Genomic DNA, 21,796 nt, shown 5'->3' on the forward strand with positions numbered 1-21,796 from the left:
TTAACACCACAGATAACACAGTGATAACTCTCTATATACAGGTAATGTAGTAGATGTCACCGGCAGTCCTATGTAACACCACAGATAACACAGTGATAACTCTCTATATACAGGTAATGTAGTAGATGTCACCGGCAGTCCTATGTAACACCACAGATAACACAGTGATAACTCTCTATATACAGGTAATGTAGTAGATGTCACCGGCAGTCCTATGTAACACCACAGATAACACAGTGATAACTCTCTATATACAGGTAATGTAGTAGATGTCACCGGCAGTCCTATGTAACACCACAGATAACACAGTGATAACTCTCTATATACAGATAATGTAGTAGATGTCACCGGCAGTCCTATGTAACACCACAGATAACACAGTGATAACTCTCTATATACAGGTAATGTAGTAGATGTCACCGGCAGTCCTATGTAACACCACAGATAACACAGTGATAACTCTCTGAGTACAGGTAATGTAGTAGAGGTCACCGGCAGTCCTATGTAACACCTACAGATAACACAGTGATAACTCTCTATATACAGGTAATGTAGTAGATGTCACCGGCAGTCCTATGTAACACCACAGATAACACAGTGATAACTCTCTGAGTACAGGTAATGTAGTAGATGTCACCGGCAGTCCTATGTAACACCACAGATAACACAATGATAACTCTCTGAGTAACAGGTAATGTAGTAGATGTCACCGGCAGTCCTATGTAACACCACAGATAACACAGTGATAACTCTCTATATACAGGTAATGTAGTAGATGTCACTGGCAGTCCTATGTAACACAACAGATAACACAGTGATAACTCTCTATATACAGGTAATGTAGTAGAGGTCACCGGCAGTCCTATGTAACACCACAGATAACACAGTGATAACTCTCTATATACAGGTAATGTAGTAGATGTCACCGGCAGTCCTATGTAACACAACAGATAACACAGTGATAACTCTCTATATACAGGTAATGTAGTAGAGGTCACCGGCAGTCCTATGTAACACCACAGATAACACAGTGATAACTCTCTATATACAGGTAATGTACTAGATGTCACCGGCAGTCCTATGTAACACCACAGATAACACAGTGATAACTCTCTGAGTACAGGTAATGTAGTAGATGTCACCGGCAGTCCTATGTAACACCAGAGATAACATAGTGATAACTCTCTATATACAGGTAATGTAGTAGATGTCACCGGCAGTCCTATGTAACACCACAGATAACACAGTGATAACTCTCTATATACAGGTAATGTAGTAGATGTCACCGGCAGTCCTATGTAACACCACAGATAACACAGTGATAACTCTCTATATACAGGTAATGTAGTAGATGTCACCGGCAGTCCTATGTAACACTACAGATAACACAGTGATAACTCTCTATATACAGGTAATGTAGTAGATGTCACCGGCAGTCCTATGTAACACCACAGATAACACAGTGATAACTCTCTATATACAGGTAATGTAGTAGATGTCACCGGCAGTCCTATGTAACACCACAGGTAACACAGTGATAACTCTCTATATGCAGGTAATGTAGTAGATGTCACCGGCAGTCCTATGTAACACTACAGATAACACAGTGATAACTCTCTATATACAGGTAATGTAGTAGATGTCACCAGCAGTCCTATGTAACACCACAGATAACACAGTGATAACTCTCTATATACAGGTAATGTAGTAGATGTCACCGGCAGTCCTATGTAACACCACAGATAACACAGTGATAACTCTCTGAGTACAGGTAATGTAGTAGATGTCACCGGCAGTCCTATGCAACACCACAGATAACACAGTGATAACTCTCTATATACAGGTAATGTAGTAGATGTCACCGGCAGTCCTATGTAACACCACAGATAACACAGTGATAACTCTCTGAGTACAGGTAATGTAGTAGATGTCACAGGCAGTCCTATGTAACACCACAGATAACACAGTGATAACTCTCTATATACAGGTAATGTAGTAGACGTCACCGGCAGTCCTATGTAACACCACAGATAACACAGTGATAACTCTTTATATACAGGTAATGTAGTAGATGTCACTGGCAGTCCTATGTAACACACAGATAACACAGTGATAACTCTCTATATACAGGTAATGTAGTAGATGTCACTGGCAGTCCTATGTAACACCACAGATAACACAGTGATAACTCTCTATATACAGGTAATGTAGTAGATGTCACCGACAGTCCTATGTAACACACAGATAACACAGTGATAACTCTCTATATACAGGTAATGTAGTAGATGTCACCGGCAGTCCTATGTAACACACAGATAACACAGTGATAACTCTCTGAGTACAGGTAATGTAGTAGATGTCACTGGCAGTCCTATGTAACACACAGATAACACAGTGCTAACTCTCTATATACAGGTAATGTAGTAGATGTCACCGGCAGTCCTATGTAACACCACAGATAACACAGTGATAACTCTCTATATACAGGTAATGTAGTAGATGTCACCGGCAGTCCTATGTAACACCACAGATAACACAGTGATAACTCTCTGAGTACAGGTAATGTAGTAGATGTCACCGGCAGTCCTATGTAACACCACAGATAACACAGTGATAACTCTCTGAGTACAGGTAATGTAGTAGATGTCACCGGCAGTCCTATGTAACACCACAGATAACACAGTGATAACTCTCTATATACAGGTAATTGTAGTAGATGTCACCGGCAGTCCTATGTAACACCACAGATAACACAGTGATAACTCTCTATATACAGGTAATGTAGTAGATGTCACCGGCAGTCCTATGTAACACCACAGATAACACAGTGATAACTCTCTATATACAGGTAATGTAGTAGATGTCACCGGCAGTCCTATGTAACACCACAGATAACACAGTGATAACTCTCTATATACAGGTAATGTAGTAGATGTCACCGGCAGTCCTATGTAACACCACAGATAACACAGTGATAACTCTCTATATACAGGTAATGTAGTAGATGTCACCGGCAGTCCTATGTAACACCACAGATAACACAGTGATAACTCTCTATATACAGGTAATGTAGTAGATGTCACCGGCAGTCCTATGTAACACCACAGATAACACAGTGATAACTCTCTATATACAGATAATGTAGTAGATGTCACCGGCAGTCCTATGTAACACCACAGATAACACAGTGATAACTCTCTATATACAGGTAATGTAGTAGATGTCACCGGCAGTCCTATGTAACACCACAGATAACACAGTGATAACTCTCTGAGTACAGGTAATGTAGTAGAGGTCACCGGCAGTCCTATGTAACACTACAGATAACACAGTGATAACTCTCTATATACAGGTAATGTAGTAGATGTCACCGGCAGTCCTATGTAACACCACAGATAACACAGTGATAACTCTCTGAGTACAGGTAATGTAGTAGATGTCACCGGCAGTCCTATGTAACACCACAGATAACACAATGATAACTCTCTGAGTACAGGTAATGTAGTAGATGTCACCGGCAGTCCTATGTAACACCACAGATAACACAGTGATAACTCTCTATATACAGGTAATGTAGTAGATGTCACCTGGCAGTCCTATGTAACACAACAGATAACACAGTGATAACTCTCTATATACAGGTAATGTAGTAGAGGTCACCGGCAGTCCTATGTAACACCACAGATAACACAGTGATAACTCTCTATATACAGGTAATGTACTAGATGTCACCGGCAGTCCTATGTAACACCACAGATAACACAATGATAACTCTCTGAGTACAGGTAATGTAGTAGATGTCACCGGCAGTCCTATGTAACACCACAGATAACACAGTGATAACTCTCTATATTCAGGTAATGTAGTAGATGTCACCGGCAGTCCTATGTAACACCACAGATAACACAGTGATAACTCTCTATATACAGGTAATGTAGTAGATGTCACCGGCAGTCCTATGTAACACCACAGATAACACAGTGATAACTCTCTGAGTACAGGTAATGTAGTAGATGTCACCGGCAGTCCTATGTAACACCACAGATAACACAGTGATAACTCTCTGAGTACAGGTAATGTAGTAGATGTCACCGGCAGTCCTATGTAACACCACAGATAACACAGTGATAACTCTCTATATACAGATAATGTAGTAGATGTCACCGGCAGTCCTATGTAACACCACAGATAACACAGTGATAACTCTCTATATACAGGTAATGTAGTAGATGTCACCGGCAGTCCTATGTAACACCACAGATAACACAGTGATAACTCTCTGAGTACAGGTAATGTAGTAGATGTCACCGGCAGTCCTATGTAACACCACAGATAACACAGTGATAACTCTCTGAGTACAGGTAATGTAGTAGATGTCACCGGCAGTCCTATGTAACACCACAGATAACACAGTGATAACTCTCTATATACAGGTAATGTAGTAGATGTCACCGGCAGTCCTATGTAACACCACAGATAACACAGTGATAACTCTCTATATACAGGTAATGTAGTAGATGTCACCGGCAGTCCTATGTAACACCACAGATAACACAGTGATAACTCTCTATATACAGGTAATGTAGTAGATGTCACCGGCAGTCCTATGTAACACCACAGATAACACAGTGATAACTCTCTATATACAGGTAATGTAGTAGATGTCACCGGCAGTCCTATGTAACACCACAGATAACACAGTGATAACTCTCTATATACAGGTAATGTAGTAGATGTCACCGGCAGTCCTATGTAACACCACAGATAACACAGTGATAACTCTCTATATACAGGTAATGTAGTAGATGTCACCGGCAGTCCTATGTAACACCACAGATAACACAGTGATAACTCTCTATATACAGATAATGTAGTAGATGTCACCGGCAGTCCTATGTAACACCACAGATAACACAGTGATAACTCTCTATATACAGGTAATGTAGTAGATGTCACCGGCAGTCCTATGTAACACCACAGATAACACAGTGATAACTCTCTATATACAGGTAATGTAGTAGATGTCACTGGCAGTCCTATGTAACACAACAGATAACACAGTGATAACTCTCTATATACAGGTAATGTAGTAGATGTCACCGGCAGTCCTATGTAACACCACAGATAACACAGTGATAACTCTCTATATACAGGTAATGTACTAGATGTCACCGGCAGTCCTATGTAACACACAGATAACACAATGATAACTCTCTGAGTACAGGTAATGTAGTAGATGTCACCGGCAGTCCTATGTAACACCACAGATAACACAGTGATAACTCTCTATATACAGGTAATGTAGTAGATGTCACCGGCAGTCCTATGTAACACCACAGATAACACAGTGATAACTCTCTATATACAGGTAATGTAGTAGATGTCACCGGCAGTCCTATGTAACACCACAGATAACACAGTGATAACTCTCTGAGTACAGGTAATGTAGTAGATGTCACCGGCAGTCCTATGTAACACCACAGATAACACAGTGATAACTCTCTGAGTACAGGTAATGTAGTAGATGTCACCGGCAGTCCTATGTAACACCACAGATAACACAGTGATAACTCTCTATATACAGGTAATGTAGTAGATGTCACCGGCAGTCCTATGTAACACCACAGATAACACAGTGATAACTCTCTATATACAGGTAATGTAGTAGATGTCACCGGCAGTCCTATGTAACACCACAGATAACACAGTGATAACTCTCTGAGTACAGGTAATGTAGTAGATGTCACCGGCAGTCCTATGTAACACCACAGATAACACAGTGATAACTCTCTGAGTACAGGTAATGTAGTAGATGTCACCGGCAGTCCTATGTAACACCACAGATAACACAGTGATAACTCTCTATATACAGGTAATGTAGTAGATGTCACCGGCAGTCCTATGTAACACCACAGATAACACAGTGATAACTCTCTATATACAGGTAATGTAGTAGATGTCACCGGCAGTCCTATGTAACACCACAGATAACACAGTGATAACTCTCTATATACAGGTAATGTAGTAGATGTCACCGGCAGTCCTATGTAACACCACAGATAACACAGTGATAACTCTCTATATACAGGTAATGTAGTAGATGTCACCGGCAGTCCTATGTAACACCACAGATAACACAGTGATAACTCTCTATATACAGATAATGTAGTAGATGTCACCGGCAGTCCTATGTAACACCACAGATAACACAGTGATAACTCTCTATATACAGGTAATGTAGTAGATGTCACCGGCAGTCCTATGTAACACCACAGATAACACAGTGATAACTCTCTGAGTACAGGTAATGTAGTAGAGGTCACCGGCAGTCCTATGTAACACTACAGATAACACAGTGATAACTCTCTATATACAGGTAATGTAGTAGATGTCACCGGCAGTCCTATGTAACACCACAGATAACACAGTGATAACTCTCTGAGTACAGGTAATGTAGTAGATGTCACCGGCAGTCCTATGTAACACCACAGATAACACAATGATAACTCTCTGAGTACAGGTAATGTAGTAGATGTCACCGGCAGTCCTATGTAACACCACAGATAACACAGTGATAACTCTCTATATACAGGTAATGTAGTAGATGTCACTGGCAGTCCTATGTAACACAACAGATAACACAGTGATAACTCTCTATATACAGGTAATGTAGTAGAGGTCACCGGCAGTCCTATGTAACACCACAGATAACACAGTGATAACTCTCTATATACAGGTAATGTACTAGATGTCACCGGCAGTCCTATGTAACACCACAGATAACACAATGATAACTCTCTGAGTACAGGTAATGTAGTAGATGTCACCGGCAGTCCTATGTAACACCACAGATAACACAGTGATAACTCTCTATATTCAGGTAATGTAGTAGATGTCACCGGCAGTCCTATGTAACACCACAGATAACACAGTGATAACTCTCTATATACAGGTAATGTAGTAGATGTCACCGGCAGTCCTATGTAACACCACAGATAACACAGTGATAACTCTCTGAGTACAGGTAATGTAGTAGATGTCACCGGCAGTCCTATGTAACACCACAGATAACACAGTGATAACTCTCTGAGTACAGGTAATGTAGTAGATGTCACCGGCAGTCCTATGTAACACCACAGATAACACAGTGATAACTCTCTATATACAGATAATGTAGTAGATGTCACCGGCAGTCCTATGTAACACCACAGATAACACAGTGATAACTCTCTATATACAGGTAATGTAGTAGATGTCACCGGCAGTCCTATGTAACACCACAGATAACACAGTGATAACTCTCTGAGTACAGGTAATGTAGTAGATGTCACCGGCAGTCCTATGTAACACCACAGATAACACAGTGATAACTCTCTGAGTACAGGTAATGTAGTAGATGTCACCGGCAGTCCTATGTAACACCACAGATAACACAGTGATAACTCTCTATATACAGGTAATGTAGTAGATGTCACCGGCAGTCCTATGTAACACCACAGATAACACAGTGATAACTCTCTATATACAGGTAATGTAGTAGATGTCACCGGCAGTCCTATGTAACACCACAGATAACACAGTGATAACTCTCTATATACAGGTAATGTAGTAGATGTCACCGGCAGTCCTATGTAACACCACAGATAACACAGTGATAACTCTCTATATACAGGTAATGTAGTAGATGTCACCGGCAGTCCTATGTAACACCACAGATAACACAGTGATAACTCTCTATATACAGGTAATGTAGTAGATGTCACCGGCAGTCCTATGTAACACCACAGATAACACAGTGATAACTCTCTATATACAGGTAATGTAGTAGATGTCACCGGCAGTCCTATGTAACACCACAGATAACACAGTGATAACTCTCTATATACAGATAATGTAGTAGATGTCACCGGCAGTCCTATGTAACACCACAGATAACACAGTGATAACTCTCTATATACAGGTAATGTAGTAGATGTCACCGGCAGTCCTATGTAACACCACAGATAACACAGTGATAACTCTCTGAGTACAGGTAATGTAGTAGAGGTCACCGGCAGTCCTATGTAACACTACAGATAACACAGTGATAACTCTCTATATACAGGTAATGTAGTAGATGTCACCGGCAGTCCTATGTAACACCACAGATAACACAGTGATAACTCTCTGAGTACAGGTAATGTAGTAGATGTCACCGGCAGTCCTATGTAACACCACAGATAACACAATGATAACTCTCTGAGTACAGGTAATGTAGTAGATGTCACCGGCAGTCCTATGTAACACCACAGATAACACAGTGATAACTCTCTATATACAGGTAATGTAGTAGATGTCACCTGCAGTCCTATGTAACACCACAGATAACACAGTGATAACTCTCTATATACAGGTAATGTAGTAGAGGTCACCGGCAGTCCTATGTAACACCACAGATAACACAGTGATAACTCTCTATATACAGGTAATGTACTAGATGTCACCGGCAGTCCTATGTAACACCACAGATAACACAGTGATAACTCTCTGAGTACAGGTAATGTAGTAGATGTCACCGGCAGTCCTATGTAACACCACAGATAACACAGTGATAACTCTCTATATACAGGTAATGTAGTAGATGTCACCGGCAGTCCTATGTAACACCACAGATAACACAGTGATAACTCTCTGAGTACAGGTAATGTAGTAGATGTCACCGGCAGTCCTATGTAACACCACAGATAACACAGTGATAACTCTCTGAGTACAGGTAATGTAGTAGATGTCACCGGCAGTCCTATGTAACACCACAGATAACACAGTGATAACTCTCTATATACAGGTAATGTAGTAGATGTCACCGGCAGTCCTATGTAACACCACAGATAACACAGTGATAACTCTCTATATACAGGTAATGTAGTAGATGTCACCGGCAGTCCTATGTAACACCACAGATAACACAGTGATAACTCTCTATATACAGGTAATGTAGTAGATGTCACCGGCAGTCCTATGTAACACCACAGATAACACAGTGATAACTCTCTATATACAGGTAATGTAGTAGATGTCACCGGCAGTCCTATGTAACACCACAGATAACACAGTGATAACTCTCTATATACAGGTAATGTAGTAGATGTCACCGGCAGTCCTATGTAACACCACAGATAACACAGTGATAACTCTCTATATACAGGTAATGTAGTAGATGTCACCGGCAGTCCTATGTAACACCACAGATAACACAGTGATAACTCTCTATATACAGGTAATGTAGTAGATGTCACCGGCAGTCCTATGTAACACCACAGATAACACAGTGATAACTCTCTATATACAGGTAATGTAGTAGATGTCACCGGCAGTCCTATGTAACACCACAGATAACACAGTGATAACTCTCTGAGTACAGGTAATGTAGTAGAGGTCACCGGCAGTCCTATGTAACACTACAGATAACACAGTGATAACTCTCTATATACAGGTAATGTAGTAGATGTCACCGGCAGTCCTATGTAACACCACAGATAACACAGTGATAACTCTCTGAGTACAGGTAATGTAGTAGATGTCACCGGCAGTCCTATGTAACACCACAGATAACACAATGATAACTCTCTGAGTACAGGTAATGTAGTAGATGTCACCGGCAGTCCTATGTAACACCACAGATAACACAGTGATAACTCTCTATATACAGGTAATGTAGTAGATGTCACCGGCAGTCCTATGTAACACCACAGATAACACAGTGATAACTCTCTATATACAGGTAATGTAGTAGATGTCACCGGCAGTCCTATGTAACACCACAGGTAACACAGTGATAACTCTCTATATGCAGGTAATGTAGTAGATGTCACCGGCAGTCCTATGTAACACTACAGATAACACAGTGATAACTCTCTATATACAGGTAATGTAGTAGATGTCACCAGCAGTCCTATGCAACACCACAGATAACACAGTGATAACTCTCTATATACAGGTAATGTAGTAGATGTCACCGGCAGTCCTATGTAACACCACAGATAACACAGTGATAACTCTCTGAGTACAGGTAATGTAGTTGATGTCACAGGCAGTCCTATGTAACACCACAGATAACACAGTGATAACTCTCTATATACAGGTAATGTAGTAGACGTCACCGGCAGTCCTATGTAACACCACAGATAACACAGTGATAACTCTTTATATACAGGTAATGTAGTAGATGTCACCTGGCAGTCCTATGTAACACACAGATAACACAGTGATAACTCTCTATATACAGGTAATGTAGTAGATGTCACTGGCAGTCCTATGTAACACACAGATAACACAGTGATAACTCTCTATATACAGGTAATGTAGTAGATGTCACCGACAGTCCTATGTAACACACAGATAACACAGTGATAACTCTCTATATACAGGTAATGTAGTAGATGTCACCGGCAGTCCTATGTAACACCACAGATAACACAGTGATAACTCTCTGAGTACAGGTAATGTAGTAGATGTCACCTGGCAGTCCTATGTAACACACAGATAACACAGTGATAACTCTCTATATACAGGTAATGTAGTAGATGTCACCGGCAGTCCTATGTAACACCACAGATAACACAGTGATAACTCTCTATATACAGGTAATGTAGTAGATGTCACCGGCAGTCCTATGTAACACCACAGATAACACAGTGATAACTCTCTGAGTACAGGTAATGTAGTAGATGTCACCGGCAGTCCTATGTAACACCACAGATAACACAGTGATAACTCTCTGAGTACAGGTAATGTAGTAGATGTCACCGGCAGTCCTATGTAACACCACAGATAACACAGTGATAACTCTCTATATACAGGTAATGTAGTAGATGTCACCGGCAGTCCTATGTAACACCACAGATAACACAGTGATAACTCTCTATATACAGGTAATGTAGTAGATGTCACCGGCAGTCCTATGTAACACCACAGATAACACAGTGATAACTCTCTATATACAGGTAATGTAGTAGATGTCACCGGCAGTCCTATGTAACACCACAGATAACACAGTGATAACTCTCTATATACAGGTAATGTAGTAGATGTCACCGGCAGTCCTATGTAACACCACAGATAACACAGTGATAACTCTCTATATACAGGTAATGTAGTAGATGTCACCGGCAGTCCTATGTAACACCACAGATAACACAGTGATAACTCTCTAGATACAGGTAATGTAGTAGATGTCACCGGCAGTCCTATGTAACACCACAGATAACACAGTGATAACTCTCTATATACAGATAATGTAGTAGATGTCACCGGCAGTCCTATGTAACACCACAGATAACACAGTGATAACTCTCTATATACAGGTAATGTAGTAGATGTCACCGGCAGTCCTATGTAACACCACAGATAACACAGTGATAACTCTCTGAGTACAGGTAATGTAGTAGATGTCACCGGCAGTCCTATGTAACACCACAGATAACACAGTGATAACTCTCTGAGTACAGGTAATGTAGTAGATGTCACCGGCTGTCCTATGTAACACCACAGATAACACAGTGATAACTCTCTATATACAGGTAATGTAGTAGATGTCACCGGCAGTCCTATGTAACACCACAGATAACACAGTGATAACTCTCTATATACAGGTAATATAGTAGATGTCACCGGCAGTCCTATGTAACACCACAGATAACACAGTGATAACTCTCTATATACAGGTAATGTAGTAGATGTCACCGGCAGTCCTATGTAACACCACAGATAACACAGTGATAACTCTCTATATACAGGTAATGTAGTAGATGTCACCGGCAGTCCTATGTAACACCACAGATAACACAGTGATAACTCTCTATATACAGGTAATGTAGTAGATGTCACCGGCAGTCCTATGTAACACCACAGATAACACAGTGATAACTCTCTATATACAGGTAATGTAGTAGATGTCACCGGCAGTCCTATGTAACACCACAGATAACACAGTGATAACTCTCTATATACAGGTAATGTAGTAGATGTCACCGGCAGTCCTATGTAACACCACAGATAACACAGTGATAACTCTCTATATACAGATAATGTAGTAGATGTCACCGGCAGTCCTATGTAACACCACAGATAACACAGTGATAACTCTCTATATACAGGTAATGTAGTAGATGTCACCGGCAGTCCTATGTAACACCACAGATAACACAGTGATAACTCTCTGAGTACAGGTAATGTAGTAGAGGTCACCGGCAGTCCTATGTAACACTACAGATAACACAGTGATAACTCTCTATATACAGGTAATGTAGTAGATGTCACCGGCAGTCCTATGTAACACCACAGATAACACAGTGATAACTCTCTGAGTACAGGTAATGTAGTAGATGTCACCGGCAGTCCTATGTAACACCACAGATAACACAATGATAACTCTCTGAGTACAGGTAATGTAGTAGATGTCACCGGCAGTCCTATGTAACACCACAGATAACACAGTGATAACTCTCTATATACAGGTAATGTAGTAGATGTCACTGGCAGTCCTATGTAACACAACAGATAACACAGTGATAACTCTCTATATACAGGTAATGTAGTAGAGGTCACCGGCAGTCCTATGTAACACCACAGATAACACAGTGATAACTTTCTATATACAGGTAATGTACTAGATGTCACCGGCAGTCCTATGTAACACCACAGATAACACAATGATAACTCTCTGAGTACAGGTAATGTAGTAGATGTCACCGGCAGTCCTATGTAACACCACAGATAACACAGTGATAACTCTCTATATACAGGTAATGTAGTAGATGTCACCGGCAGTCCTATGTAACACAACAGATAACACAGTGATAACTCTCTATATACAGGTAATGTAGTAGAGGTCACCGGCAGTCCTATGTAACACCACAGATAACACAGTGATAACTCTCTATATACAGGTAATGTACTAGATGTCACCGGCAGTCCTATGTAACACCACAGATAACACAGTGATAACTCTCTGAGTACAGGTAATGTAGTAGATGTCACCGGCAGTCCTATGTAACACAGAGATAACATAGTGATAACTCTCTATATAAAGGTAATGTAGTAGATGTCACCGGCAGTCCTATGTAACACCACAGATAACACAGTGATAACTCTCTATATACAGGTAATGTAGTAGATGTCACCGGCAGTCCTATGTAACACCACAGATAACACAGTGATAACTCTCTATATACAGGTAATGTAGTAGATGTCACCGGCAGTCCTATGTAACACCACAGATAACACAGTGATAACTCTCTATATACAGGTAATGTAGTAGATGTCACCGGCAGTCCTATGTAACACACAGGTAACACAGTGATAACTCTCTATATGCAGGTAATGTAGTAGATGTCACCGGCAGTCCTATGTAACACTACAGATAACACAGTGATAACTCTCTATATACAGGTAATGTAGTAGATGTCACCGGCAGTCCTATGTAACAACACAGATAACACAGTGATAACTCTCTATATACAGGTAATGTAGTAGATGTCACCGGCAGTCCTATGTAACACCACAGATAACACAGTGATAACTCTCTGAGTACAGGTAATGTAGTAGATGTCACCGGCAGTCCTATGTAACACCACAGATAACACAGTGATAACTCTCTATATACAGGTAATGTAGTAGATGTCACCGGCAGTCCTATGTAACACCACAGATAACACAGTGATAACTCTCTATAAACAGGTAATGTAGTAGAGGTCACCGGCAGTCCTATGTAACACCACAGATAACACAGTGATAACTCTCTATATACAGGTAATGTAGTAGATGTCACCGGCAGTCCTATGTAACACACATATAACACAGTGATAACTCTCTATATACAGATAATGTAGTAGATGTCACCGGCAGTCCTATGTAACACCACAGATAACACAGTGATAACTCTCTATATACAGGTAATGTAGTAGATGTCACCGGCAGTCCTATGTAACACCACAGATAACACAGTGATAACTCTCTATATACAGGTAATGTAGTAGATGTCACCGGCAGTCCTATGTAACACACAGATAATACAGTGATAACTCTCTATATACAGGTAATGTAGTAGATGTCACCGACAGTCCTATGTAACACCACAGATAACACAGTGATAACTCTCTATATACAGGTAATGTAGTAGATGTCACAGGCAGTCCTATGTAACACCACAGATAACACAGTGATAACTCTCTGAGTACAGGTAATGTAGTAGATGTCACCGGCAGTCCTATGTAACACCACAGATAACACAGTGATAACTCTCTGAGTACAGGTAATGTAGTAGATGTCACCGGCAGTCCTATGTAACACCACAGATAACACAGTGATAACTCTCTGAGTACAGGTAATGTAGTAGATGTCACCGGCAGTCCTATGTAACACCACAGATAACACAGTGATAACTCTCTATATACAGGTAATGTAGTAGAGGTCACCGGCAGTCCTATGTAACACCACAGATAACACAGTGATAACTCTCTGAGTACAGGTAATGTAGTAGATGTCACTGGCAGTCCTATGTAACACACAGATAACACAGTGATAACTCTCTGAGTACAGGTAATGTAGTAGATGTCACCGGCAGTCCTATGTAACACCACAGATAACACAGTGATAACTCTCTGAGTACAGGTAATGTAGTAGATGTCACCGGCAGTCCTATGTAACACCACAGATAACACAGTGATAACTCTCTGAGTACAGGTAATGTAGTAGATGTCACCGGCAGTCCTATGTAACACCACAGATAACACAGTGATAACTCTCTATATACAGGTAATGTAGTAGAGGTCACCGGCAGTCCTATGTAACACCACAGATAACACAGTGATAACTCTCTGAGTACAGGTAATGTAGTAGATGTCACCGGCAGTCCTATGTAACACCACAGATAACACAGTGATAACTCTCTATATACAGGTAATGTAGTAGATGTCACCGGCAGTCCTATGTAACACCACAGATAACACAGTGATAACTCTCTATATACAGGTAATGTAGTAGATGTCACCGGCAGTCCTATGTAACACACAGATAATACAGTGATAACTCTCTATATACAGGTAATGTAGTAGATGTCACCGGCAGTCCTATGTAACACCACAGATAACACAGTGATAACTCTCTGAGTACAGGTAATGTAGTAGATGTCACGGCAGTCCTATGTAACACCACAGATAACACAGTGATAACTCTCTGAGTACAGGTAATGTAGTAGATGTCACCGGCAGTCCTATGTAACACCACAGATAACACAGTGATAACTCTCTATATACAGGTAATGTACTAGATGTCACCGGCAGTCCTATGTAACACCACAGATAACACAGTGATAACTCTCTATATACAGGTAATGTAGTAGATGTCACCGGCAGTCCTATGTAACACCACAGATAACACAGTGATAACTCTCTATATACAGGTAATGTAGTAGATGTCACCGGCAGTCCTATGTAACACCACAGATAACACAGTGATAACTCTCTATATACAGGTAATGTAGTAGATGTCACCGGCAGTCCTATGTAACACCACAGATAACACAGTGATAACTCTCTATATACAGGTAATGTAGTAGATGTCACCGGCAGTCCTATGTAACACTACAGATAACACAGTGATAACTCTCTATATACAGGTAATGTAGTAGATGTCACTGGCAGTCCTATGTAACACCACAGATATCACAGTGATAACTCTCTATATACAGGTAATGTAGTAGATGTCACCGGCAGTCCTATGTAACACCACAGATAACACAGTGATAACTTTCTATATACAGGTAATGTAGTAGATGTCACTGGCAGTCCTATGTAACACCACAGGTAACACAGTGATAACTCTCTATATACAGGTAATGTAGTAGATGTCACCGGCAGTCCTATGTAACACCACAGATAACACAGTGATAACTCTCTATATACAGGTAATGTAGTAGATGTCACCGGCAGTCCTATGTAACACCACAGATAACACAGTGATAACTCTCTATATACAGGTAATGTAGTAGATGTCACCGGCAGTCCTATGTAACACCACAGATAACACAGGGATAACTCTCTATATACAGGTAATGTAGTAGATGTCACCAGCAGTCCTATGTAACACCACAGATAACACAGTGATAACTCTCTATATACAGGTAATGTAGTAGATGTCACCGGCAGTCCTATGTAACACCATATGTAACACAGTGATAACTCTCTATATACAGGTAATGTAGTAGATGTCACCGTCAGTCCTATGTAACACTACAGATAACACAGTGATAACTCTCTATATACAGGTAATGTAGTAGATGTCACCGGCAGTCCTATGTAACACACAGATAACACAGTGATAACTCTCTATATACAGGTAATGTAGTAGATGTCACCGGCAGTCCTATGTAACACAGAGATAACACAGTGATAACTCTCTATATACAGGTAATGTAGTAGATGTCACCGGCAGTCCTATGTAACACCACAGATAACACAGTGATAACTCTCTATATACAGGTAATGTAGTAGATGTCACCGGCAGTCCTATGTAACACCACAGATAACACAGTGATAACTCTCTATATACAGGTAATGTAGTAGATGTCACCGGCAGTCCTATGTAACACCACAGATAACACAGTGATAACTCTCTATATACAGGTAATGTAGTAGATGTCACCGGCAGTCCTATGTAACACCACAGATAACACAGTGATAACTCTCTATATACAGGTAATGTAGTAGATGTCACCGGCAGTCCTATGTAACACACAGATAACACAGTGATAACTCTCTATATACAGGTAATGTAGTAGATGTCACCGGCAGTCCTATGTAACACCACAGATAACACAGTGATAACTCTCTATATACAGGTAATGTAGTAGATGTCACCAGGCAGTCCTATGTAACACCATATGTAACACAGTGATAACTCTCTGAGTACAGGTAATGTAGTAGATGTCACCGGCAGTCCTATGTAACACTACAGATAACACAGTGATAACTCTCTATATACAGGTAATGTAGTAGATGTCACCGGCAGTCCTATGTAACACCACAGATAACACAGTGATAACTCTCTATATACAGGTAATGTAGTAGATGTCACCGGCAGTCCTATGTAACACCATATGTAACACAGTGATAACTCTCTATATACAGGTAATGTAGTAGATGTCACCGGCAGTCCTATGTAACACCACAGATAACACAGTGATAACTCTCTGAGTACAGGTAATGTAGTAGATGTCACCGGCAGTCCTATGTAACACTACAGATAACACAGTGATAACTCTCTATATACAGGTAATGTAGTAGATGTCACTGGCAGTCCTATGTAACACCACAGATAACACAGTGATAACTCTCTATATACAGGTAATGTAGTAGATGTCACCGGCAGTCCCTATGTAACACCACAGATAACACAGTGATAACTTTCTATATACAGGTAATGTAGTAGATGTCACTGGCAGTCCTATGTAACACCACAGGATAACACAGTGATAACTCTCTATATACAGGTAATGTAGTAGATGTCACCGGCAGTCCTATGTAACACCACAGATAACACAGTGATAACTCTCTATATACAGGTAATGTAGTAGATGTCACCGGCAGTCCTATGTAACACCACAGATAACACAGTGATAACTCTCTATATACAGGTAATGTAGTAGATGTCACCGGCAGTCCTATGTAACACCACAGATAACACAGTGATAACTCTCTATATACAGGTAATGTAGTAGATGTCACCAGCAGTCCTATGTAACACCACAGATAACACAGTGATAACTCTCTATATACAGGTAATGTAGTAGATGTCACCGGCAGTCCTATGTAACACCATAGTAACACAGTGATAACTCTCTATATACAGGTAATGTAGTAGATGTCACCGTCAGTCCTATGTAACACTACAGATAACACAGTGATAAATAACTCTCTATATACAGGTAATGTAGTAGATGTCACCGGCAGTCCTATGTAACACACAGATAACACAGTGATAACTCTCTATATACAGGTAATGTAGTAGATGTCACCGGCAGTCCTATGTAACACAGAGATAACACAGTGATAACTCTCTATATACAGGTAATGTAGTAGATGTCACCGGCAGTCCTATGTAACACCACAGATAACACAGTGATAACTCTCTATATACAGGTAATGTAGTAGATGTCACCGGCAGTCCTATGTAACACCACAGATAACACAGTGATAACTCTCTATATACAGGTAATGTAGTAGATGTCACCGAGCAGTCCTATGTAACACCACAGATAACACAGTGATAACTCTCTATATACAGGTAATGTAGTAGATGTCACCAGCAGTCCTATGTAACACCATATGTAACACAGTGATAACTCTCTATATACAGGTAATGTAGTAGATGTCACCGGCAGTCCTATGTAACACCACAGATAACACAGTGATAACTCTCTGAGTACAGGTAATGTAGTAGATGTCACCGGCCAGTCCCTATGTAACACTACAGATATCACAGTGATAACTCTCTATATACAGGTAATGTAGTAGATGTCACCGGGCAGTCCTATGTAACACCACAGATAACACAGTGATAACTCTCTATATACAGGTAATGTAGTAGATGTCACCGGCAGTCCTATGTAACACCATATGTAACACAGTGATAACTCTCTATATACAGGTAATGTAGTAGATGTCACCGGCAGTCCTATGTAACACCACAGATAACACAGTGATAACTCTCTATATACAGGTAATGTAGTAAATGTCACCAGCAGTCCTATGTAACACCACAGATAACACAGTGATAACTCTCTATATACAGGTAATGTAGTAAGATGTCACTGGCAGTCCTATGTAACACCACAGATAACACAGTGATAACTCTCTATATATAGGTAATGTAGTAGATGTCACCGGCAGTCCTATGTAACACCACAGATAACACAGTGATAACTCTCTGAGTACAGGTAATGTAATAGATGTCACCGGCAGTCTATGTAACACCACAGATAACACAGTGATAACTCTCTATATATAGGGTAATGTAGTAGATGTCACCGGCAGTCCTATGTAACACCACAGATAACACACATAACTTGTCGTCCACTAGGTCTCCCCTTCTACCTCCATTGGTCCTATAATAGTTGAGGTGATACGTTTGGGGTATCTACTACTTGTTTGGTGCGGCGTCTTATGAGATACAAGGCAATGCTTATGGCCCATATTCCTATAAGAATTACCAAACTAGCACATAAAAGTCATAGTAACTGTGTCGTACTCATCCATGCCTAGTAGTCACTTCGAGGATCCTCACATCTTCTACCACTACCAGCGCAAGATCTGTCCTGTTCCACCCAAAACCACCAAGACAACATTCAGGTTGGTCATTCCATTATAAAATATCATCTCACCAATGGCCGAGGTCGGATCCAGTTCTGTTCTTTCTCTTCACCAGGACAATTCTTGGAGAAGACAGGTGGATGAAGTGGAGAAGACTTCTTATTGTGTGATCTCCAGAGCTTGGTGTATTACTGCATCCGATGCTTCGTCATAATGAAGATTTTCGTAGGAGAAGTGATGAGACTTCCCGGACATGTATAGGAGTGGTGAGAAAGATCAGCCCTAGAGAGCTGGCAGGATACCAACCACGGAGAAATACTGTGAACGAAAGCGAGAGTGCGCAAGAAATGGCCCGAGGGGCATCTGAAATTCTTCAACATGAGGATTTGAGGAAGAGAAACTTTGTCCATACATGTCTGTAAAAGTATTCAGATCCTCAATGTTAAAGGTGTCTGTGGATGAGATCAGGTTAAGCTACGTAGAGTAGGGAAGTGATATTCAACCTTCATATAACCCAACGCTGGTTCTGGTGACAGTAACCTATCTATCTGCAGGACTGGGGTGATATGCTGGTTCTGGTGATAGTAACCTATCTATCTGCAGGAAGCCTGGGGTGATACGCTGGTTCTGGTAACAGTAACCTATCTATCTGCAGGGCTGGGGTGATATGCTGGTTCTGGTGACACTAACCTATCTATCTGCAGGCCTGGGGTGATACGCTGGTTCTGCTGACACTAACCTATCTATCTGCAGGGCTGGGGTGATATGCTGGGTCTGGTGACAGTAACCTATCTATCTGCAGGGCTGGGGTGATATGCTGGTTCTGGTGACAGTAACCTATCTATCTGCAGGGCTGGGGTGATATGCTGGTTCTGGTGACAGTAACCTATCTATCTGCAGGGCTGGGGTGATATGCTGGTTCTGGTGACACTAACCTATCTATCTGCAGGGCTGGGGAGATATGCTGGTTCTGGTGACACTAACCTATCTATCTGCAGGGCTGGGTGATATGCTGGGTCTGGTGACAGTAACCTATCTATCTGCAGGACTGGGGTGATATGCTGGTTCTGGTGACAGTAACCTATCTATCTGCAGGGCTGGGGTGATATGCTGGTTCTGGTGACAGTAACCTATCTATCTGCAGGACTGGGGTGATATGCTGGTTCTGCTGACACTAACCTATCTATCTGCAGGGCTGGGGTGATATGCTGGTTCTGGTGACACTAACCTATCTATCTGCAGGGCTGGGTGATATGCTGGGTCTGGTGACAGTAACCTATCTATCTGCAGGACTGGGGTGATATCCTGGTTCTGGTGACAGTAACCTATCTATCTGCAGAACTGGGGTGATATGCTGGGTACTGGTGACAGTAACCTATCTATCTGCAGGGCTGGGGTGATATGTTGGTTATGGTGACAGTAACCTATCTATCTGCAGTGCTGGGGTGATATGCTGGTTCTGGTGACAATAACCTATCTATCTGCAGGGCTGGGGTGATATGCTGGTGCTGGTGACAGTAACCTATCTATCTGCAGGGCTGGGGTGATATGTTGGTTATGGTGACAGTAACCTATCTATCTGCAGGGCTGGGGAGATATGCTGGTTCTGGTGACACTAACCTATCTATCTGCAGGGCTGGGGTGATATTCTGGTTCTGGTGACAGTAACCTATCTATCTGCAGGGCTGGGGTGATATGCTGGTTCTGGTGACAGTAACCTATCTATCTGCAGGGCTGGGGTGATATGTTGGTTATGGTGACAGTAACCTATCTATCTGCAGGGCTGGGGTGATATGCTGGTTCTGGTGACAATAACCTATCTATCTGCAGGGCTGGGGTGATATGCTGGTTCTGGTGACAGTAACCTATCTATCTGCAGGGCTGGGGTGATATGCTGGTTCTGGTGACAGTAACCTATCTATCTGCAGGGCTGGGGTGATATGCTGGGTCTGGTGAAGGTATAACCTATCTATCTGCAGGGCTGGGGTGATATGCTGGGTCTGGTGAAGGTATAACCTATCTATCTGCAGGGCTGGGGTGATATGCTGGTTGTGGTGACAATAACCTATCTATCTGCAGTGCTGGGGTGATATGCTGGTTCTGGTGACAATAACCTATCTATCTGCAGGGCTGGGGTGATATGCTGGTGCTGGTGACAGTAACCTATCTATCTGCAGGGCTGGGGTGATATGCTGGTTCTGGTGACACTAACCTATCTATCTGCAGGGCTGGGGTGATATTCTGGTTCTGGTGACAGTAACCTATCTATCTGCAGGGCTGGGGTGATATGCTGGTTCTGGTGACAGTAACCTATCTATCTGCAGGGCTGGGGTGATATGCTGGTTCTGGTGACAGTAACCTATCTATCTGCAGGGCTGGGGTGATATGCTGGTTCTGGTGACAGTAACCTATCTATCTGCAGGGCTGGGGTGATATGTTGGTTATGGTGA

General features: G+C 41.5%; 1 long non-coding RNA gene across 1 annotated transcript in view; it reads right to left on the reverse strand.

The window, feature by feature from the left end:
- Nucleotides 1-19,536, reverse strand: part of LOC142204662 (uncharacterized) — a 96,078-nt gene extending 76,542 nt beyond the window's left edge. The window contains exon 1 of the long non-coding RNA XR_012716139.1: nucleotides 19,418-19,536. This is a non-coding gene — a long non-coding RNA (uncharacterized LOC142204662). The remainder of the gene's footprint in view (nucleotides 1-19,417) is intronic.
- Nucleotides 19,537-21,796: the final 2,260 nt, after the last annotated feature.

This window comes from Leptodactylus fuscus, chromosome 5 (assembly GCF_031893055.1).
Source record: "Leptodactylus fuscus isolate aLepFus1 chromosome 5, aLepFus1.hap2, whole genome shotgun sequence".
Lineage (NCBI taxonomy): Eukaryota > Metazoa > Chordata > Amphibia > Anura > Leptodactylidae > Leptodactylus > Leptodactylus fuscus.